Below are 22,680 nucleotides of genomic sequence, written 5' to 3'. Positions count from 1 at the left end.
AGGGGCCGCTATCGGGAACACCTCGTCGTAACCCGTGTCTGAAGCATACTTTGAAAAACTCCAACGTGTTGGCCGGCGACAGCCTCTGACGTCACTACCGGCATGACTATAAATAAGCGCCAGTAGGACCCTTCATTTATCTTCTTCGTCTTCATTGACTGTTTTGTTTGAAGCGTGCATCTGAGAAACGACCACGGTAAGAGCGATCTTTCATTGTTATCATGGCATCCACTAGCAAGGCGTTGTCATTAACCCTTTCTGATACTGAAGTTAGTGCTCTGCTGGGTTCTACCCAGAAAGAGCAGGAGATGACTGAAGCCCCTTTCACACTGCACGTCGGACCCGGCATTTTGCCGGAACATTGCCGGGTCGGCTTCTGTGTGAAAGCAACCACGTCCCGGGATTGAACCCCGGATTAAACCCGGGTCGGGGACCTAGTAACATTGCCGGGTTCAACCTGGGACGAGCGCTGTGTGAACAAAAGCCAGAAACTAATGCCGCAACGGATGTGACATAGTGATGACGTAGTTATTGTGCGACTCCTTGAACTTGTTTTTTCAATAATACAACCCTGCAGTGCCAGAAGAGCTAGTCGGTGTTTTAAACGCAGAAAGTGTTCGTATACAAAAGAAACTAAAATTAAACAAACAGAAATGTGCGCAAACTAGACAGAAGTTGAGACCACGGAGCTCCTTACTATCCGCGCTGAAGCTGAGATTGTTCGCCAGCTCAGGGGAACGGTACGTGATGCGGTCGTGTATGAGCAAATAAAAATAAAAATGCAACAGCGTGGTTTCTCGAGAGAGAAAGCGCAGGTCATCAGTAAGCTGAAGGCTTTGAAAAAAAATTTTCACCAAGTGCTGGATCACAACGGAAGGAGCGGCAGTGGAAGACTAGACTGGCCTTACTTCGATTTATGCTACAGCATATGGGGAACAAGCCACTCGGCTAACCCAGTAGCATTACTGGGCAGTATGGCGGCGTCTCCGTGTAGGAATGACGAACAAGAGACAACAGCAGAGGTAGCCGCTTCTTCTTGCACCGTTGTGTCCACAGTTGCGTCCAGCTCGGAGACCGTCAAGGAAATTTCCAGGGAAAGTAATTCAGGTGAGTTACATAACTATGCTATTATGTACCTTGCTGGACTGTTTGTTCTTTGTCTGCCATGTATCACATGCTTCCCTCAGGTTACTAAACCACATTGTTTTGTTTTTTCAGAATCACCTCAACCACCCCCTGCGTAAAAAGCCAGAAAACGCCAGTCCAGAACAGATTTGATCATGAAAGAGGTGAAGGACCTCTGTTTTGAAATGGACCGAGACTTTGAGGAGAGGGAACGTGTCCGTTTGGATGAGCAGAGGGAGTATGAAAACCAGTTGAGGAGGGAGGGCGAGTCAGGCAAGGGCGGAAGAGCTGGCTAAACAGATGGCAATGCTGCGTGAGCTACAAGACAACCAAAATCGTTTTTTGGGTGAAATTCTTAGCCGTATGCCAGCTCCAGCACCCACGCCCTATTATGTGCCCGCTCGTCATGCCCGTTTTCAGCAAAGCACATCAGACAATACAGAAAATGGCTTATTCAACCCGTTGCCATCATTGCAGCTTGAGTAGGACTGCTTCAAAACTTAATTGTTATTGTATAACAATTATTGAATATTTCATAGTACTGGATTAGTAGCATTTATATAAAAGTAAAAAAAAATGTATAGTACAAATTATATAATATTTATATTTGTGCATAATTATCTAATGGCACTCTTGCTTGCCAGGTAAAGATTTTTTTAACTGTTTGAACATTTTGGAGTTTTTTTTGCATTGTTAATATTGTGTTACACTTCTTTTTTCTAATTGCATTGTGTTTTTTTGTAAATGTCAACACTTTTTATGTCTTATGTGCATCTTACTACACTTTATTCTTTATACAATTTTATTCTTTATATCTTTATTCACTTTATTCAGTTAAACTTAAACTGTTTTCTTTGTCATACTGTGTACTTGAAACGGTTACATTTGATGTAAACAGGCACAACACACTTTTTATTCTTTCCAAAATAAATTATTTTTATTGAGAATTGTTGACATGTTTTATTTGTTTTTCATGCGTAATTTCACAGCTTTTGGTACAGATGGATGTGCATGTAACAATGTAAACAAGTTAGAAGAGCGTCTTCATAGCCTCCCGAATTCCTTGAGCATTACGGCCTCCCACTCCCTGGAAAACATCTTGCGCTTGCAGAAACGTTTCTTCGTGCATCTCACAAATATTGTGGAGAACACAAGAAACAGCAACAACATCAGACATCAGTGCGGTGTTGACATCGTTGCGCTTCAGTAAGCACCGCCAACGCCCTTTGAGTCGTCCGAAGGCGTTCTCGACAACCATTCGTGCTGAGCTCAGTCGGTAGTTGTACAGCCGTTGTTGAGGGGTCAGCGCAAGGTGATTTGTGAAACCCTTCATAAGCCAGTTCTTGAGCGGGTATGCAGCATCACCAATTAAATGGACAGAAACCTCAACTCCGTTCACAAAATCTTTGAGTTCTGGGGAGGAGCTATGGCGCGGAGCTGAATGGTCGCATTCTCGATCTCTCCGTAGGAATCGGCTAAATTTACTTATCCTGAATTAAAAGCGAACGCACTCCTTCATCAAACTTAAGTTTAGTACATCTGTAATCTAAGACATGTCGACCAAACAATCTAAATCCAACTCGGGCCACCAAAAAAAGGCTCAAAACAAACCCGATCGGCTAGAAGAAACAGGGGAAGATGCTAGCACGCTAACCACTGATGTGCACGTTCCCGGAGCCGCGGGGATTTTAGAAGCTATTGCATCCCTGAAAAATGACTTCAGCTCCAAATTTGACGGAGTTCTGACCGCAATCAACGAGATTAAGTCAGACTTCAAAGACTTTTCAGGGAGACTAGAACAAGCAGAGAACCGTATTGGTGACATGGAAGATGACATTGCCAATGAGAAAACCAGAATCACGATACTGAAGAAACAGGTGCCTGAGCTCACCCTTAAGGTGGATGACCTGGAAAACAGGAGCCGTAGTTCAAATCTCAGACTGGTGAACCTCCCGGAGAAAGTTGAAAAGGGCGACGCAGCTGCTTTCCTGGAAAAATGGCTACCCGATGTCTTTGGACCCGAGACTTTTCCTGCCCCACTGATTATTGAAAGAGCTCAAAGACTACCAGGTGCGCCACAATCCTCTGCTCCGCGAGTCATGATACTGAAGTTTTTAAACTTCAGAGACAAGATCCGAGTCATGCAGGCAGCCAGAAAAAAGGGCAAGATCATGTATGAAGGCCACCATGTCATGCTTTTCCAAGACATCTCTACTGATCTGCACAGGAAAAGAAAGCGATTCGATGATGTGAAAAAAAGACTACGGGACCTGAAGATAGACTACGGCATCATTTATCCTGCCAAACTCAAGCTGCTCCATGGAGGGAAATCTCGCGTGTTTGATGATCCTGCAGGTGTGGAGTCGTTTATTAAAGAATTGGACACCTAGCAAGTTGACCACGACTGGCTAACGGGATTACACCGGGAGGACCTCTGTCAGTGACGGGACTTTTTAACGGCAGCATACGATGTGATCATTTATCCTGAACTTTGTTTTTCCACCTAACGATACTGAGAAAAGGTACTGTAACGATGCTTTGCCAGGCTGCACCCAATTGTCACTATACGCAGACGTGGTTTTAATCCCACACAGACAGATGCGCGTATGTATATATTGTATATTCTGTTCGCTTATTTTATTATGCCGATTGTGAGCGGGGGTGGGGTTTAGCGTGTGATTTATCAGTTTATTACTGCTCCTCGTTGTTAGTGGATCAGTTGAGTGTCTAGCTCGCTCTTAATGTTACCAGGGAAAGTAAGCCGTCTCGTTCGGGGAGATAGTGCTGGGATTAAGTTTAGGGGTTATAAATGTACATTTTATTTTGCATTTCGGGATAACGACATACACTCCAATTGCTTTAAGAACGAAATTACAGTTTACATTATTCCTTCCTGTTATGTGACCTGGTTGAAACTGTTTATGCTTGATTTTATTTTATGTCTTCTAATCTAAATTTGAAGTTTACATCCTGGAATGTTAGAGGTATGGGGAAGTTGGCTAAAATTAAGCAAGTCCTCAGTAGGGTTAAACAACTCAAATCGTTAGTTGTATATCTCCAAGAAACCCATTTATTGTCAGATGAAGTGATAAAGATAAAAAGGAAATGGCTAGGGCAAGTAATATCAGCCTCCTACTTAACACACACCCGAGGGGTGATGATCCTGATCCATAAATTAATACCCTTTAAAGTGGACAACATCATCCGTGACATAGGGGGTAGGTACCTGATTGTCCAGGGTACATTGATAAATGAGAAGATAAACATGATTAATGTATATGCCCCAAACGAAGACAATCCCAAATTCTTTGAAAATTTATTTTTATTAATTGCTTCTCTCCCAGGGAAGGCTATTATAGCAGGTGATTTCAACTGCACTTTAGATCCTAAATTGGATCGGTCAACTGAGATGGACTCCTCTCATATACAAAGTAGGAAGAAATTGTTACAGTATATAAATGATCTGAATTTGTGTGACCCCTGGAGGAGACTGAACCCAGATAAATTAGAATTCTCCTGTTATTCTCCCCGATTTAAGTCATACTCACGAATAGATTTTTTCCTGATTTCCAACTCTATGTTCTCCTCTGTGATAGAATGTAACTATAATAGTATTCTGCTGTCAGACCACTCCCCTACTTCACTTGTATATAGAGCCCAAGGGGTAGTTAAAGGGACTCCTAGATGGAGATTTCATCCCAGATGGCTTTCTGATTCGAACTTCTTGCAATTTTTTCAGATGCCCAAATTGAGTTGTTCTTCAATAAAAATACAGATGAGACATCTGCTATTGTCAGATGGGAGGCCTTTAAGGCATATATCAGAGGCATGATCATATCTTACACTAGTTCAAAAACAAACAAACTCAAGTTGAAAATGAATGAGCTTGACCACAAAATTAGACAGTTGGAAAATGAGGCCTTTTTGGACAGCTCCACAAAAATAAAACAAGAATTAAAGCTACTTAAAGCCCAATACGAGGAAATTTCCACATCAAAAGCAGAAAACAGTTTAATCCGGCTCAAACAGAGTTTCTATGATCAAGGTGAAAAACCGGGGAGACTGTTAGCCTGGCGAATAAAGAAATTAGACACAGATAGGGCAATTACTGCTATTCAAACTCAGAACGGAGCAATAACAACAGACCCAAAAGAAATTAATGATACTTTCACCATCTACTATAAAATATTATATTCATCCGAATCCCCGGAGAGCCTGGAATCACAATCTGAGTTTCTAGATGATCTTTATATTCTTCCCATATCAGACGATTTTAAAGAACAATTGGATAGGAAACTAGATGCCTCAGAAATTGCTGGTGCCATTACTAATATGAGAGGAGGTAAGGCCGCAGGCCCTGACGGTCTTCCAGTTGATATCTATAAGATATTTAAAGATAAATTAATTGAACCCCTTTTAGCTATGTATGATGAGGCCTTTCAACAGGGTTGTCTTCCGGATTCTCTGAGGTGTGCGCTGATAACACTTATATTGAAACCCAATAAGTCCCCTACCAATTGCACATCGTATAGACCTATTTCTCTGCTTAACACAGATGCTAAGATTATTGCTAAAGTAATGGCTAGAAGACTAGAACCGGTGCTCCCGACAGTGATCAACCCGGATCAGAATGGTTTTGTGAAAAACCGCCAAGCATTCCATAATGTCAGAAGGGTGTTGAATCTGATACACGCGAGGGAGGGAACCCCTGACACCGCTATTCTGTCCTTAGATGCTGAAAAAGCATTCGACAGAGTGGAGTGGAGCTATTTATTCGATGTGCTATTTCACCTTGGCTTTGGTAACTACTTTCGAAAATGGATTGAGACACTTTATACTGACCCAATAGCAGAGGTCTCCACCAACCATATAATATCATCTCCTTTCAAACTCACAAGAGGTACTCGTCAGGGGTGCCCTCTCTCGCCAATGCTATTTGTTTTGGCAATGGAACCGCTTGCAATAGCGGTGAGATCGTACCCCTCAATTTCAGGTATAAAAATATCAGACACGGAACATCGCATTGTAATGTATGCTGATGACACCCTCTTGCTTCTAACAGACCTAAGTAATTGAATTCTCAATCTGACCAATTTAATTGAAACCTTCGGAAAATTTTCAGGCTTTAAAGTAAACGATACAAAATCCTCTATTATGTTCCTGAACAAGCAGGAGCGAATAAATCCAGTGATAAAACACCCTTTCAATAATGCGGTAAATGCATTTAAATATCTCGGTATCACTATCACCCCATCCATTAAAGATTTAATATTCTGCAACTATGATCCCATGATTTCTACAGTAAATGAATCCATGAATAGCTGGTCATCAATGCCAATTTCTCTTATAGGGCGTATAAATATAATCAAGATGAATTTATTACCAAAGTTTTTATACCTATTTCAATCCATTCCTTTACCCCCGCCGCCACAGTTCTTTTCCAAAATGAAGCAACTATTTACTAAGTTTATTTGGAATAACAGGAGGTCAAGGTTGAGACTGTCACTTCTTTACCTGCCTTATGAGAGAGGAGGATTACAATTACCTAATTTACAATGGTACTTTTGGGCTGCTCAAATTAGAGCTGCAATGTACTGGTTTTCACCTGAACCTTACTTACCATGGGTGCAAATTGAAAGTATCTGTACTAAAGGCCAGCGACTTGACACTTATTTATACTCTGCATCTGTCAAAAAACTGAAGCGGCTCACTGATAACCCCTTTGTTAGAAACACAATTAATGTCTGGCACAATGTACAGTCATTTCTCGGTGAATCTACTTTGTTTTCAGGCTTTTCACCAATATGGGGGAATGATAACTTTTCTCCTGGAAAAAAGACCAAGGTTTTAAAATGTGGGCAACTAAGGGCATCTGTAAAGTTATGGATCTATATAAGGAAAGTAAACTAGCTTCATTTGAGGAACTTAGTAATAAATATGATATACCTCGGACGCACTTTTTTAAATATTTACAGTTAAGGAGTTTTGTTTATGCACAGACACAATCCTATATACAACCCCGCTTGTCCACGTTAGAAAACCTAGCTGTGAATAACTGTACTGGCAAGGGTCAGATATCTTTACTCTATAATACCCTGGTGAAAAACCATAAAGACTCTACTGAGCATAAGAAAACTCAATGGATAAATGACTTACAAACAGATATCTCAGAAGAGGACTGGATAGAGGTGTGCTCTAGAGCACAACTTTTAACAATAAATACCCATCTTAAATTGATTCAATATAATTGGATTATGAGGACTTATGTTACTCCCGAAAGACTGAATAAGATGAATCCTAATATTCCTGATATCTGTGTTAAATGTAATTTCGAAAAGGGCACCTTATTTCATTGTCTGTGGGACTGCTCAGAGATACGAAAGTTCTTGAATTAAGTTATAAAATGTATTTCTAAGATGACCTTAAATCCAGTGCCTGACAATCCTGCACTTTGTATTCTTAATTTGTATCCAAAGGACTGCATGTTAAACCGCAAAGAAAAGAAAATTACAGACTTATGTTTAGTCCAAGCTTGACGCTTGATTTCTCTCTGTTGGAAAGATGTCAAGAGCCCTTCTGTTGGTCGATGGCTGAAAGAACTATCATCATGCCTTATCCTTGAGAAGTTAACATACACAGTGAAAAAGAAATCAGCCGAATTCAGAGAGATTTGGAATCCCTTTCTTGCATTCTTGGAGAACTGTGAAGTCGAGGATACTCTGGAAACCTGAAGGAGATATGTCCCTAAAGTTGATACCTCCTAAGCTGTTTATGATTATATAATGTCGTTACCCAGTGTTTTTTTTTTTTTTTTTTTTTTCGTTTCGTTTGGGGTGGGGGGAGTGGATTATTTTATAGATTGACTGTTATATGTTTTTGTAAACTGTTAAAATTCAATAAATACATGTTTATAAAAAAAAATCCTTAAGTTCTGTTTATAAGTAAAGAAAAAATCAGCAAATTGATAATGATCATGCAATGTGGTTGCATACCCTTGTATATTGATTATATTGAATATATATATATATATATATATATATATATATATATATATATATATATATATATATATATATATATATATATATATATATATAATAACAGCAAATGAAATAGTGATTACCTCACGTGGAAACCATTTCCACCATTTTCTTCTGCCATTTGGAAAATGGGAGAATTGGACAACACACGAGCGTCATGTGTGCGGCCAGGCCAGCCTCAATACACATCTGTGAAGCTAGTTCGGGAGACATGGAGTTAATATCTGTTCACGTGAAAATATAATTTTGGTAAAGATAAAAACAGCTTATGGACTAGATTCTTACCAGAAGTTGTGGTCGACAACAGCTTGAAGTACAATTGAATGCCATCCCTTACGATTGTAGTAAGCTGCAGCATCTTCCTGGGGAGGAATAATAGGGATGTGGCTACCGTCTATTGCACCAGCACATAATGGATACCCACATTCAGCGAATCCATTTATAGTGTTCTGAAGAGCTTCTCCTCTGGGCAAGGAGATGAAACGTTTGAAAAGTTTTCTCTTCAATGTCGCTGTCACTTCATGAACCAGAGTACAAACAGTCGACAGCCCCACACCAAAAAGACAACTGATTGTGCGGTATTCACCAGGGGATACCCTGGTACCACCACAAAACAATAGCCAATCTACGGCGTGGTTCAAGTGGCTTTCTCCAGTTTGTAGACTTTCGTCTCAGACTTCGCTCAACAAGTTGCAGAACAAACTCAAACGTGGTGTGTGACATGCGAAAGTTCTGATGCCACTGATCGGCGGTGAAGTTTTCGAGGACATTAGTCCAAAATACAGCACCTTGAGGTCTTCGTAACATCCACATTCTTCTATCAAAAACACCCAGTTGCATGAGCCGTGTACACAGAGTGGTAGCTTTTAGCATCCGATGGCACCTCTGTGCTCGAAGTCTCGCTGCCTCAGCAAGCTTTGCTTCCAGCGTACGCGTTCTCTCATTAACTCTCCGGAAAGAAGTCAATATCGAAAAACATGTAGTAATTTGAGCATTTAGCATAAACAACAATGCCGCTAGTTGCTGGCCAACAGCCATGTTTACAAAGCAATGAGAACACTTCCGTTTTGCCTTTCCTTATTCTTTGGCGCCAATCTTTTTTGACTCGTACATTGTACGTCACATCCGGATGTCACGTGTCAACTCGACCCGGGAACGTTACGGGTTGTGTGTGAAAGCGTGCACATATTCCGGCATTTCGCTTGCAATGTGAATGGACCAAATCTAGCGACCCGTGAACAAATGCCGGGTCGCATTATCGTGTATTTGCCGGAATGGCAACGACCGTCCGGCCTCGTGCTCTGGTATTAGGTGACCGAGATCACAGGCTTTCTGCGGGAGCCTGGCTGATCATCAGAACTGGCACAGCACTGCAGGGAATTTCATGGATGTCAACATCAATTCATCAACATTTCAACATCCGGCGGGATGTTCGGCCAGGTCACCCTGAGGGGCCTCCTGGCCACTTAGTGTGAATATGAGAGCAGGTGGAATGTCCAATGGGAAGGTGGAGGTGGTAGTTATGAAGTTTTCCTGTATATACTGCCTCAGGTGATGCTCCCCTCGCTTGAGGTTTGTAAAATTGGAGCTGGCCTCTCCCGTGCGATCCAGCGCCTCTGCGATGCTTAGGAACCTTTAAGTACACACGCTAAGCTTTGTGTACTTTCTCAAAACCACATGGTGGTCAGTGTGCACGTGAACACTTTGCGCACTGTCTGAAACCCACGTAAGTGGTAAGTGTGCACGCAAGACTCTGCGCACTTTCTGAAATCCTGAGTCCCTTGGGCTTCATTCAGCCAGTGTGTATTTGTTATACACCTCAAGCATCGCTTCCCTCAACATGAGGGGCTGTTTGGGCAATTCTCGTGGTAGTTTAGCAGCGCTCCCCTTTTTCCAAGAAGGGTCTCCTATGAGCGCGCTACTCTGAGCTCAGAGTCCTCCTCTCATATTAGACGGAATTCTCTGTTTTTTCACCAGAGCGCTCCAGTATTGTTTCCATAGATTGAGTTGATGACTCTCAAACATGCTGTTTTGAGATGCACTGTGAGAGTAGACATCCTGTTGAGGCAGGGGCTGAGGCTCGGGGAATGGCGGCTTCACACCGAGGTGATGAAGCAGAGTTGGAGAGGTTGGCCAGACTCGGATGGATCTGTTTGCGACTCGAGAGAGCATCGCACTATCCCCTCTGGCTTCCTCTGACTCATCCAGCTCCACTAGGGCTGGACGCCATGGTACAGGCGTGGCCGAGGCTTCATCTGTACATTTCTTCCTCCAAAAAAAAATTGCTCTGCTCCCAGGCCATTCCATCTATGAGCTGCTCTATCAGAGTGCCACGAGAGCCCCTCCTTAGAACAGTATTTGTAAATCAATGCTATGGTAAGTGTGCTTACTAAATCCACAATGTGGTAAGTTGGCACGCTAGTACTCTGTGTTCTTTCTAAAATCCTATATGGTGAGGGCTTCGCACGGTTGCTTCATGCCCTTTCTTGAGTCGGTTAAAGCCCCGTTCATCTTGGGCGCCACTCCACCCATGTATCCTCTGATACCTATCTAAAACAGGGCGTTGCTACTAGAGAACTGTTGAGACAGCTCTTTCGGCAAGCTTATGCGAAAGCTAGTGGTAGCCCTTGTGTGACGGGCAAGACTTGGTATAACATACTAGGTTCTTAGCCGTATCCCTTTAAAGGAATCTTTCGTGATTCCAAGCCTTCAGCTCTACCCCGGGCCGAGGCCCTACAGGTAAGTTGGGTATGTAGCTTAGGCCTTTGGCCATAAGGGATAATGTCATGGACAGCCGTCTAACCGTCCCAGGGGCAACTCCCAGTAAAATGATAGAGTTGGTACTTAGTGTTTCCCATGATTCTGGCCTGCACTCCCCTTAGCATGGCGGCGTGGGTATACTGTTCCCCATAGTGGCCACTAGAGGACGCAGTTCGAAGTTCCCTTGAAAGGGAACGTCTCAGGTTACGAATGTAACCATGGTTCCCTGAGAGGGAACGAGACACTGCGTCCTCTAGCTCCCTGCCATGCTTCGGACGCAAGCTTCAGACGAAGAAGTAAAATGACGGGTCCTACTGGCGCTTATTTATAGTCGCGCCGGTAGTGACATCAGAGGCTGTCACCGGCCAACACGTTGGAGTTTTTCAAAGTATGCTTCAGACACGGGTCACGACTTGGTGTTCCCCATAGCGGCCCCTAGAGGACGCAGTGTCTCGTTCCCTCTCAGGGAACCATGGTTACATTCATAACCTGAGACGTTTAGTGAGCAAAATTATATGACCATAAATGAACACTACAAACACAGCGGTAACCATGTTAGTTTTTGTTTGCAGTTGTTACGCATTATGGGCAACATATTGGAACGTCATCTAGTCAGTAATAATCAGATTCCTAAAAGATATTTTAATTTAACAAAAGAAAAAAGTTTTGAAGAAAGTGATTTTGTTGTTTAACTTGTTTTTTTTTGTGATATCATATATATATATATAGTGAAGATTGCATTCATTCATTCATTAACACATTACCTAATATAATAATATAAAAACAGTAAATCAATGGTTCAAGATTATAAAATCTTCAGCATTTTGTTTGAAGTGACTATTTATGGGGTGGTGTTGGCACAGTGGATAAGACACATGGCTTTGGTGTGAGAGACCCGGGTTCGAATCCACTGTGAGACACCAATGTGTCCCTGAGCAAGACACTTAACCCCTAGTTGCTCCAGAGGCGTGCGACCTCTGACATATATAGCAATTGTAAGTCGCTTTGGATAAAAGCGTCAGCTAAATGAATAAATGTAAATGTAAATTTAATATGGAGAATGCTGTACAGAGTGGTGACTAATATCTGTGTGTAAAACCCTATGATAAAAGTGTTACTAAAACCCCTGACTTATTTAGACCATCTCCATGTCCTGTTCAGGGCTCTTCACAAAAACACACACACTCCTAAACAACCAAGAAAGGACAGGGACTTGGAAAGAGAAAGACACTTGGACATCTCAAAATTATACAAAACAACACACACACACTAACAGTTGCATTTACAGATCGATGCCAATGCCGATGTTTAGAGGTCAGGGTCAGCCGATGGCCGATATGTGCTGCCGATTTTTAGGGCCGATATCTTGAAGTTTTCCCCTCCATTTGCATGCTAAAATGTCACACTAATAATAAGTGGATGCACAACATTTCTAAACTTATCATCATTTATTGGGCACTGACTTGAACCATCTCTCGAATCTTAATTTTGTGCACTGCACTGTATTAAAAAAAAATGTATCCAAAGTTAACCAAACAAATCAATAAACTGACCAAGTATTAAATATATAAAACAGGTAATATATATATATATATATATAAGTCAATCATTTACATAAAAGTTTTAGAGCATTTATCAAGTAGAATTTTTCAAGTTGGTTGGAACATAAATGTAAACTTAAATATACATTTAAATAAATAAAATTTTAGAAATAAATCATCTCACTCATATGTCTTTTATTTTGTGGAACACAAAAGCAAAGAGTGACAGCCTCAGTCACCATTATTTATATATATATAAAATGGCTCTACGCACCGTCACGGTTTTACACTCTAACCTCATCCTTCATCATTATATCTGACAGGGAAGCCAAAATGCGCGGGGCGCTCAAGCTCCTCCATTCCTCCGCTCGCCATGACCACTGAGTGTGGACTGAACATGCGCAACCTTTTTTTTTCATAAATCAATCTGCGGGTCACGTGTGTGCCGAACCGAAGATATTGATCCGAACGGATCACGGATCAATGATGATCCGTTGCACCACTACTATAGTGTCATTTGAAAACATTGCAGTTGCGTTTTAAAATACAACAACGAGCACCACGAAACAATTTAAAAAGATGCATTCAGCGGTCTCCTTGACGGGAAACATTCAATAAAGTAAAATGATCTCAAACGTATGGCGCGCTCTCTTCATTTTATCAAATGATCATAATCACATCTATTCATTTTACAGTCCTGCTACTAGCATTTTGTTCAGACTAAAACCCCTTTAATTCGGTTGAGAAAGCTTTTTTTCCAAGTGGCTTTTGCACATAATAATAATACCGCTGCAGACGCATTTTGCAGCATTAAGGTTATTAATTGATCGTTAATTTAAACGACGATCGATCATGGAAATTATCAAACATTGACATCCCTAAATACAAATTGAAAAACTGGTTATTGTCTGCATCAAACCATGCTTCCGAACAAATATCATTCGCCGTTCTTGGAAGCTCCAGGACAGGTGTCTCTCCGAGCACGGTGCTGTTTGTGAGCGGGGCGGAGTAACTCTGCAGTGTTTGTAAGAGCTGCCAACTTCTCCACCCCATTTACAGAGTGAAATTCTCTGACTGCCTTTATCTCCCAGGACTGTTGATGAATCTTCCAAAAGTTTTGGCTTTGGGTGCTTCACATGAGGCAGCAGCAGCGCACCAATAACACGGGGCTGCCCGCCGACGTGCCTGACTTTAAATCCGCGCTACTAAACACGGATATCGGCCGATGCCGATATATTAAAAAATGACAAATATCAGCCCGATATATCGGTCGACCTCTAGTTGCATTCACTGAGCTTTTCCACACCGGTACACTTCAACTCTGTCAATAATTCAGCTGCACTACAATAAAACCTGCCTCGATACACACCAACACAGACAAACACACACAGACCTAGTCTGCAGTAGGGATGTTGCGGTGATGGATTTTTTCCACCGGTTAATCGACGTGTAAAAAAAACGGTAATCCCGGTGTCACCGGGGTTGCGTGTCGGGGATTTCGGGTAGCCGAAAATGCGGTCGTGCACACGTCTCAATTTACTTTCACTTTAATTAGCGGCAATTCAGTAGCATTTGTTTGAATTAATCATGGGTTAATTTATTTTATTCTTAATAAAAATACACAAAACAATAAGACACTCGCTTGTATTACACACATCTTTATTGCAAAATGAATAATAACTTAACACACCATGCAAAAACTAAACGAAAGCACTTATGAAACACCTTTAAAGTGCATTTATTAACAAAACGAACCACTGCACAAGTATCAAACAAGAAATTATATACAAAAATTCCCTATTCGTTAAATAAAGTGCCTGCCTTTTTCAGCAAAAAAAAAAAAAAACACCGCACAACCATCGAATATGAAACGAACGAACATCAAAAACTTCGTTAAATAAGGTAGCCTACCCGAATAATCACTGGACACTTAAGTGCAAAAAAAAAACTAATATAAAAATTAAACTCATGTTAAGCTGTTAAAAAAAGAGGTAGGCCTATTAACTGCATACACCGTACAAAAAATTATAAATAGGCTAAATGAGAAACAATAAACGAAAAACCTTCATTTTAAATTGCAACAGTTCGCTTTGAAACCAGATCTTCTGCCATCGTTTGCCAGTTAGCTCGCCTCACTCTCCTCAAATGATAAATGAAATTGGACACCTGCTGCTTTACTGCGGCGCTCGTTCCGATTACGCTAAATTACGAAGGCACGTAGTCACTAACTGAATTAAGTGCTTTATTGCTATAGGCTAAAACTTCAACACGATGGGGACGGTGCCGGTGGTCAAGTGCTATGACCGGTAGGTGGGTTAAACACCGTGTATCACCGGTAACACCGACTATCACAACAAGCCTAGTCTGCAGAGTACTTTACTAAGCATACAAAATAATAACATAGCTTTCAATATTAGCACTAGCACACAGAAATAAACACTTTTCCATTCTAAGCTGAATACAACTATGCTCTTCTGTTTGACAGGGCAGTGCTTAACTAGTGTATCTGTGTTTAAGTGGCATAAATATCCAATTATTATAAGCTACTCTATCTGTATCCAAGCTCCACTGCATCAAACAACTTACACAAATATACACATATTCACTAGCTACATGGCCCAACAGTTACCCTAGTGCCGCAATTTCAGTATGTGAGAGAGTCAAATCCACTTCATGCTGCCTTTTACCTCTAAAAGAGAGTGTTTCCTTTTTTTTCTCTCACCCATGATTTCAGTTTTCATTAGTTTAAGAATCTGAGACTGTGGGGGTTTTAGTATATCACACTTTTTCTGGAATCACAGAACATATTTTCACAATCCAACAGAGACTGAAACCCCATTAATACACATGGCTGGCTTGTTAATCACTTATTCTTTTCAATATATTGGGATTATGTTCAAACAGTTCGGGTAGCCTAACTTCCATTTATTGGGCAGAGCATGTTGTTTCAAGCCTTTCTGAGGTCTTAATGTGGCAATACTTAGATATTAAACTACATTTATTAAAATATAATATTTTTATTCTGCAAAAATGCATGAAACTGATCAAAAGTGATTGTAAAAACATTTATAATTTAATGCTGTTCTTAACTTTATAGTTAACAAAGAATCCTGAAAAAGATCATCACAGTTTCTGAAAACATATTGAGCAGCAAAACTGCTTTCAAAATCGATAATAATAATAATGGGAAATGTTCTTGAGCACCAAATCATAATATTTGAATGATTTCTGAAGGATCATGTGACAAATAAGTAATGTCTGCTGAAAATTCAGCTTTGCCACCACAGGAATTAATTACATTTTTTTATATTTTACAATTATTTTAATTTGTAATAATTTTACACAATAATTTATTTTATTGTTTTGATCAAATGAATGCAGCTTTGTTGAGCATAAGAAACTTCTTTCAAAAAACATTTTAAAATCAAACTAACCCCAAACATTTGAATCACTTGTTGTATTACTCATTTGTAAGTTGCTTGATCAAGCCATGACCTTGACTCACTGCTTAATTAGTGGAAATACTTCAGCAATAAAAATCATTAATGGAAGCATACAGGAATCAATACTGCTAATGGCAATCACAACAGTCGGAAAAGGAGCCCAGTCCTTATCCACTGATTATACTAGGGCTTCCTTAATTTTTTGTTAGAATTCAGAAAGTAATTAAGAGTTCACCTAAAACAAAGCCTCAACATGAAAAAAAACAGCTCTTTTTGCTTCAGGCAGTCGTAAAATATTTTTGTGCAATTCACAGTATGTGCAACTGCATGGTTCGATAATAAATGCAAGCTATAAAGTCAGTCAATTTAGGCATTTATTGACTAAATATATTAAATGGAGTTCTGTGCACAAACTAGACTTCAATGAAAGCTGTCCTTCACAGCAACAAGCTATTCTGAAGTCTAGGTTTATTCTGTATGTGTGTGTGCACACATTCATGAACGTGTTTAAGAGACCCTCTCTGCTGCTCTGACTCACTGAGCAAAAGATCTAATCAGAGTTAGCATAAGCATGCCTCAAGAACCAAAACACACACACACACAATCACCATGCATGCCCTGAAATGGACTGAAAAAAGACACTTTAATACTGAATTGTACATATGCTCAAGTTTCCCCTCACTACCACATGGAGATCAAGAAAACACATGACTATGCAACCATGATGAAGGGTTTATACTAAATACCAATTGATTGTAAATGATCTAATAGCTATTTCATGTTCAGTGTGAAACTGATCGATGATTTTAAGTAACAAAGTCATCCTTCATACTCAATGAAACATGATGCACTCATAAAAGACTCTCTGTGTGGGCACTGAAGTGATGCTTCACAGTTGGAAACAGATCTGTGAGTGTAGTGAGCTATGGGGCACAGAGAACGTGCCATTATGTGGACTGACCCAATTTAACCCCTTTAATCACACTGGTTACAGGTCTAAAGAGACTTATTGATGTATTTTGCAAAGAGTTGTCAATAATGAATTAAAGTATAGGTTGTTTTGATTTCATGTGAATAAAATAATCACATAACCAAAGCTATTTAATTCTTGTTTTCCCTTATGAAAAATTATGTGTGACAAAGCTTCACAAAAGCAAGCACTTTCTCAGATAATACCAATAATACTAATTATTATTATTATTTAGAAAAAGAGCTATTGATTTAATAAAATATTATAAATTCAATTAAATTGATCTAGCTCAAGTCTCATAACATAAGATTGTATTGGTCAAATATGTGACCAGTCATTCAGTGTTAAATAACTGACTGATTTACATTTTTAACAATGTATACTGATTCAATAAACATTAAATAACATTAAACATTAAATAAACAATCCTTTATTTTGGGGTTGTTGTTATTTTCAATTATTTAACTATTTTTGACTGACACATTTACACTGTTTATTGTGACTAGACGTAAAACACACACTTTACTATGGAATGATATTGCGGACATTATTCAAAAGGCATTGCAAATTGTATTTGCAATTGCGTTTTCAATTTGTGGACGCATAAAATGTGACATAATCCAAACGCAAATGCAAATCGCGCATTACCGTTTTCATTTTCGATTAAGTGAACGCACAGTGTCTGCCAAATTTAAAATGGAAATAAACAATATTAATTATGAAAATAAACAATAGCAGAACACTGACTACATTTTATGGTTCATGATATTAAAGAACATTTCATAACGTCGGAGCTGCCATCTCCTGTACGAGCACACAGTTGCACCAACTGACAGACAAAGATCGCGCCTTACAGATCCATTTTCCCCGCACACTTCATTACAGTCCCTGCAATTAAGACAAACTGATCTAAGTAGGCTACGCGACGAGTTATCCGGGATTCTTGTGCCCCCAGATTGTGAAAAATCCGTGCGTGTCTTAAGCCTGAAGAGTTATTCGGTCCTTTTCAGTGATAACAAACACGAGCTTTATGTTAAAATATCTTCGGGATGTTCTCTTTGTAGGCGAACAGACTCACGCGCTCTCGGTAGACTATGCGCTTCTCTTGCGCGCGAGCGAGACTTGACATCCGTGAGCGTAATCAAGCCATCAACTTATGTAAAAACATCTTCTACCACTTAAATACAGATCACAGTCCCCATGGCATATTATTTAAAATATGTAAGCAATCCATTTGTCTTTCCCATTCCATGTCGAATGACATTGATTTTTTAGTCGCTTTAAATATTACACAATTTTGGAGAGAGAGAGAGCAAGTGTTGATGGCTCAGTGTGATAAGTGATCATAAGTTATGACAATTATATATATATATATATATATATATATATATATATATATATATATATATATATATATATATATATACAACCCGAATTCCGGAAAAGTTGGGACGTTTTTTAAATTTTAATAAAATGCAAACTAAAAGACTTTCAAATCACATGAGCCAATATTTTATTCACAATAGAACATAGATAACATAGCAAATGTTTAAACTGAGAAAGTTTACAATTTTATGCACAAAATGAGCTCATTTCAATTTTGATTTCTACTACAGGTCTCAAAATAGTTGGGACGGGGCATGTTTACCATGGTGTAGCATCTCCTTTTCTTTTCAAAACAGTTTGAAGACGTCTGGGCATTGAGGCTATGAGTTGCTGGAGTTTTGCTGTTGGAATTTGGTCCCATTCTTGCCTTATATAGATTTCCAGCTGCTGAAGAGTTTGTGGTCGTCTTTGACGTATTTTTCGTTTAATGATGCGCCAAATGTTCTCTATAGGTGAAAGATCTGGACTGCAGGCAGGCCAGGTTAGCACCCGGACTCTTCTACGACGAAGCCATGCTGTTGTTATAGCTGCAGTATGTGGTTTTGCATTGTCCTGCTGAAATAAACAAGGCCTTCCCTGAAATAGACGTTGTTTTGGAGGGAAGCATATGTTGCTCTAAAACCTTTATATACCTTTCAGCATTCACAGAGCCTTCCAAAACATGCAAGCTGCCCATACCGTATGCACTTATGCACCCCCATACCATCAGAGATGCTGGCTTTTGAACTGAACGCTGATAACATGCTGGAAGGTCTCCCTCCTCTTTAGCCCGGAGGACACGGCGTCCGTGATTTCCAACAAGAATGTCAAATTTGGACTCGTCTGACCACAAAACACTATTCCACTTTGAAATAGTCCATTTTAAATGAGCCTTGGCCCACAGGACACGACGGCGCTTCTGGACCATGTTCACATATGGCTTCCTTTTTGCATGATAGAGCTTTAGTTGGCATCTGCTGATGGCACGGCGGATTGTGTTTACCGACAGTGGTTTCTGAAAGTATTCCTGGGCCCATTTAGTAATGTCATTGACACAATCATGCCGATGAGTGATGCAGTGTCGTCTGAGAGCCCGAAGACCACGGGCATCCAATAAAGGTCTCCGGCCTTGTCCCTTACGCACAGAGATTTTTCCAGTTTCTCTGAATCTTTTGATGATGTTATGCACTGTAGATGATGAGATCTGCAAAGCCTTTGCAATTTGACGTTGAGGAACATTGTTTTTAAAGTTTTCCACAATTTTTTTACGCAGTCTTTCACAGATTGGAGAGCCTCTGCCCATCTTTACTTCTGAGAGACTCTGCTTCTCTAAGACAAAGCTTTTATAGCTAATCATGTTACAGACCTGATATCAATTAACTTAATTAATCACTAGATGTTCTCCCAGCTGAATCTTTTCAAAACTGCTTGCTTTTTTAGCCATTTGTTGCCCCCGTGCCAACTTTTTTGAGACCTGTAGCAGGCATTAAATTTTAAATGAGCTAATTAAGTGGATAAAAGTGTAAAATTTCTCAGTTTTAACATTTGCTACGTTATCTATGTTCTATTGTGAATAAAATATTGGCTCATGTGATTTGAAATTCCTTTAGTTTTCATTTTATTAAAATTTAAAAAACGTCCCAACTTTTCCGGAATTCGGGTTGTATATATATATATATATATATACACACACACACACACACACACACATATATACACACACACACACACACATATATATATATATATATACACACACACACACATATATATATATATATATATATATATATATATATATATATATATATATATATATACACACACACACACACACACACACACACACACACACATATATATATATATATATATATACACACACACACACATATATATATACACACACACACACACACACATATATATATATATATATATATATATATATATATATATATATATATATATATAATCCACAACAGCATTCAGACAAGAATCACCAATAACAAATGTAATAAGGATACATTTTAACCAAAATGTATTTTCTGTAAGTATTTTTAAGGGACTTTTTTCAAATGCGTTTTATAAGCTATTGGTCAAAGCAAAGGTTCAATGTTCCTGTGTACACTAAAAGTATAGAACAATTAAGATTTTGCTCACCAAGGCTGCATTCATTTGATTGAAAATACATTAAAAACAGTTATGTTGTGAAATTACAATTTGAAAATATTCGTAAATGTAATTTTCAGCAGCCATTACTCCAGACCTCAAAAACTGTTCTTTAGCATTGATAATATTAAGAAATTTTTCTTCAGCACCAAATCAGTATATATTAGTAATTTCTGAAGGATCAGTTCTTTTAAATTATAATAATATTTCACAATATTGTGTTTAATCAAATAAATGCAGCCTTGGGGAGAATAAATAAAATTTTGCTATTTAATTTTTTATCTTTCACAGCAGTTTTAATTTTTGCTGGACAGCCTATATGCTGTCTAATAGGAGGTTATTACTGTGACAACATGCCCCACCAATGTCAATATGTCACATTAAGTCTTTTTTTGTTGTTGTTGTTTGTTTGTTTTTTGTGAAAAAGGTGGAAAAATCTAAAAACTGCAGCCATGACTTTAAGACTTCATCCTTAGATGACTGTCGAGTTCAGAATGAAGAGAGCTCATTGCAGTTTACTGCAGTTCCTCACAAAGTAGCAGCTCACTTCAAAGGATAAATATATTGATGGAAAAGCATTGTTTTGTTAATTAACTTTCAATGAACTCAATTAACCATGAAAACCACAATCACAGATGCAAATGAATCTCTCACACTCTGTCACACATTAAATCTCAAAGGGAAAAGACATCACACCTCGAGCCGAGGTATAAAGCAGAAACCTGATGTTACAGTCCTAGAACAGGACAAAATAGGACTCTTGTCTTTCCACAACCCTGTGCAGTGTATGTATACATGCCTGAGTGTGAGAAAACAAGAAAGCATGAAAGCAAAGACAAAAGTGTGTGGCCAAAAGGAGTGTTTCTACAAAGTGACTATGGATCTTTAAACTTCCTAAATCTTTCATGCACACAAACATTTTCATACACAAGCATGCACATACTCAATTCCCTCTCACTCAGCCATGCCCAAATGTTACAGCCATTAGTGTTGGGTAAATGACTGTTCATTTAATTTAGTCTGAGTGAAAGAGGACCTCACATAATGTTACCTGCTACAAACAGAAATAATTAAATACCCAAACAATTTGCCATATCGATTTCTGCAGAAACTGCACAGTTTTGCATGTTTATTCTAACATGCAACCTTTCCTTTAAGGCCATATCTGAAATATATTTTTCTGAGCCCCGACAGTAACAATGTAATGTATTAACAAGCCACAGCATCATTTTGTTTAAATAATCGAAACAGCAAACTTCATCTTCCCAAAGCTGATTAATTGCTTTGCTTTAATATTAGCACAATAAAGAAAATGACAACTGATATATATCAATGTGTGGAGCAAATCTGGAAATGAATGTGTGACTGCATACATACTAGTATAGTAACATTCACCGCAATATACATATTCCCCTTTTCATACTGTCTGCAGCATGAAGTCTGGATCTCAATCTGTCTCATGCTCCAATTCCCCCAATAGGAGGTGTTTGGAGACAGAAGCAGACTGTAGTATAAAGATTTAAATGCCAACAGACATTAGTTCACCATTCAGATGCCTTATGTTTACACATCAAAATCATTCATCCATGGACTTTCAACATGATCTTGCACAATATTTACTTAACACATATCCAGGATAAACCTTTTTAATCTTCCGCATCTGTTGGGTGATGGTTACTACCTTAAGTCATCTGATCGCCAGAAGGGCAAATTCCTCAATTCATCTATGCTTGCTCAACAAACACAGCCAAATGAATCTAGCTGAGAAAAAAAATAAATAAAACAAGTCACTGCTTTAAAAGCAAAAGCATTAATTATAAACAGACTTTGACTTTTGGCTTTGATTAATTATATTGCACAAACCTTTCAAACCATGAATGAAAATATGTAAGTAAATAAATATTGCTTTTAACTCTAACTGAACAGTGTACATTGACTGTTGCACTTTAAAAGTTAATTCCTCTATTTTAGTCTTGTGGTAAGCACAAGGCTGGTATAAATCCTTGCCAATGACCAGGCCAATAATTTATCAGAGGTTTTATTTTTTATTATTAGCTTAAAATAAACCACGTGTAAGATCTGCTATTGACCACAACAGCATGTAATTTGAAAGACTGCTACAGAAAATGAAAAGAACGTGGAAAGTGAAATATACCTAAATATTAAGTGATCAAAAAAACGGAACATGGTGTCACGCAGAGGTCGAATTTCTGCCTAATTCATAAACAATCAATTTATTTGCGCCATGAAGTTTGTTTACTCAC

The 22,680-nt window shown here is 39.0% G+C and overlaps 1 protein-coding gene across 1 annotated transcript in view; it reads right to left on the bottom strand.

Annotated features, from left to right (window-relative positions):
• Window positions 1-22,680, bottom strand: part of LOC132113738 (neuronal acetylcholine receptor subunit beta-2-like) — a 28,784-nt gene that overhangs the window by 5,113 nt on the left and 991 nt on the right. The gene's annotated exons all lie outside the window — the stretch shown is intronic.

Source organism: Carassius carassius, chromosome 33, assembly GCF_963082965.1.
Source record: "Carassius carassius chromosome 33, fCarCar2.1, whole genome shotgun sequence".
Taxonomy (NCBI): domain Eukaryota; kingdom Metazoa; phylum Chordata; class Actinopteri; order Cypriniformes; family Cyprinidae; genus Carassius; species Carassius carassius.
This window is presented reverse-complemented; position numbering and strand designations above follow the sequence as displayed.